The sequence below is a fragment of the Hemiscyllium ocellatum genome, chromosome 12 (genome assembly GCF_020745735.1).
Source record: "Hemiscyllium ocellatum isolate sHemOce1 chromosome 12, sHemOce1.pat.X.cur, whole genome shotgun sequence".
Taxonomy (NCBI): domain Eukaryota; kingdom Metazoa; phylum Chordata; class Chondrichthyes; order Orectolobiformes; family Hemiscylliidae; genus Hemiscyllium; species Hemiscyllium ocellatum.
Window position 1 is genome coordinate 6,782,435 of NC_083412.1, and position 2,493 is coordinate 6,784,927.

The 2,493-nt window shown below is 42.3% G+C and overlaps 1 non-coding gene across 1 annotated transcript; it reads right to left on the reverse strand.

Moving 5' to 3' along the window:
* Positions 1-592: 592 nt before the first annotated feature.
* Positions 593-664, reverse strand: trnag-ucc (transfer RNA glycine (anticodon UCC)). The gene has a single exon. It is a non-coding gene; the product is annotated as a tRNA-Gly (tRNA).
* Between the last annotated feature and the right edge of the window lie 1,829 nt (positions 665-2,493).

Sequence of the window (2,493 nt, forward strand, 5' to 3'; positions counted from 1 at the left end):
CTGACCTGCACCGTCCAACACAAGGGCAACAATTATTGTCTGTTTTCTTATTCTCTCTGATCTGGGAACTTCATTGTTGCACAAGTTAGTGACCGCTACTGACCACAAGTGGGAATTGCAACCAACCCGCAGAAATACTCAAGAGTCTGTCAGGGTGAATGAAGTCAGCAAACAGATTCTGTCTGTGCACGACACAATCAGATTGGTGTACATTTCGATTCAAAAATAAAATAACCGACCTAATATAATAAGTAAAGCTGTGCCCATAAACAATGGACTGCCCAGACAGTTTTCACTTGATATTAGGCTGTATTTCACAAAAACACTGCGAGTAATGTTGAAAGGAGGGAAATCTAGAAATAAAATGAAAAACTCAGGATTTCTGTTAAGACGCCAGTTTCTTTGAAACGGGTATCGCCCTGACTCCTTAATCTTCTAGGGTCCCTCCTCAATTTCAAAGTGGTGGGAAACCGCACTGCAGAGGTTTGGCGCTGCTCGTGTGGCTGACTCAAGCTTCTGTGCAGATCTAAGTGTTTCATTCCCATTGCTGCAAGTGGTCTTTTTGGTGTTGAGCGGTTTAAAAGCCGCTGCATGCGATGGCTGGGAATCGAACCCACGTCAACTGCTTGGAAGGCAGCTATGCTCACCACTATACCACCATCGCAACTGGGGCATGTCCTCCACACATCAGCTAATGTGCAATTCGACCAATAGTTCTTCATTCGAAATTTCAGTCTTCTTGCAAATTTTACGCTGAAATATTGCAATTCACCACTAATAAAAGACTGACTTTTACTCGTTCCATACTTCTCATTATACCTTTTCATTCACACTTTCTCATGCACACAAACCAGCATTTATCATCATCTCAGATAAATCCACAGCTAAAATATCAACAAAATCTCACCGCAACCCGGGATCTGTCACACAATCAAAACTTGTCAACTTCTCACAAACGCTTTTGCCCCAAACATCCATTCTCCTGCTCCTCGGATGCTGTCTGACCTGCTCTGCTTTTCCACCACCACTCTCATCTCCACCAGTGGCAGTACCCACTTTCGCCTTTCTCTTCATACACTTTTCCCACCAACTTTGCTTTTTCTTTCTGATTTACCGCATCTGTCCTACTTTCCGCTTTTAACATTTCTGAAGGGTTTTCCACAAACAAAAAGGCAAAAAGAAGGAACTGTTAGACTGAGTACATGCTGCAGTAATTCTGGAGAAGAGGAAACTCCTGGTAACAGTTCACGAAGCAGAAATCTCTCGAGAAATCTGTATTAATCCGCACTTCCATTCTCTTGATCGATTTGTAGTTTTCTCTGTTACATTGTAGAAGAGGGGGAGGGTGGAGTCGCAGCTGGGAGGGAGAGAAACCAGGCTGATTTTCAAAGTTTTAGAATCAGAGTGTCATACAGTATGGAAACAGATCCTTAGGTCCAGCCAGTTTATGCTGACCATGTCCCCAAACACAACCGTAACCACCTGCATGCAATTGAACATTTCCCATTTGCTAGCATTTGGTCATATCTCTCTAAACCTTTCCTATTCGTGAACTTATCCAAGCGTCTTTTCAACGTTGTAACTGTACCTGCGTCCACCACTTTCTCTGACAGTTCATTGCACGCACCAAGCACTCGATGTGTAAAAAAATTGTCCCTCATTTCCTTTTTAAATCCATAATCCCCCTGTCCACGCAACAGTAAATCAAAAATCCATCTCAATGCTTTTCACAATAAGTACCTCCCCCAGTCCCTCACTAATAAATCAATGGTCCATTTAAACAAACTGGGAATTGCATTCCACAGTCTGCAGACAGCTTCCCCAAAACCAATGACTAATGTTTTATCATCTGCAAATTTGATATCCGACACCAATTCCACATCAGTGATAGATACACCAGACAAACAGGTGACTAATACTGAAGCCTGAGGAAAAATCAAAGAATTGCGAAACTTCATCAAATGGGGACATACCAAACCCAAAATGGCAACACTGCTTTCTCCCCACTGAAGGTGCAACACTGCTCAGATTCTCCGGCAATTTCTATTCACTTTCTGAACCTTAAGGAACTGAACTATTTCAAAACACATGCAGTATTCTTCTTATCATCAGGTTGGTCTACATCACAAACACTTCCTTCTTCTTTATCCTTTAAAGCAAATCAGTCAAGTTCATCCGACACTACCTTCCCTTAACAATTCCATGATGACTATCTTGGATGATGACTTGGAGGAGCCGGTGTTGGACTGGAGTGGACAATGTTAAAAACCACATAACACCAGCGTATAGTCCAACAGCTTTATTTGGAAGCAATAGCTGCTCCTTCATCAGGTAACAATGTGTGATTTCTTTTCAGCTTCATCTTGGATTGAACTTTCACTCACCGTGTGGTTATTTCTATCATCTCTCAGAGTTTTACCGAGTCATTTGCTCATTAATGGAAATATAAAAGCAGCTGGTCTCCACTCCTCCTATTTCTGACCTGCACCGTCC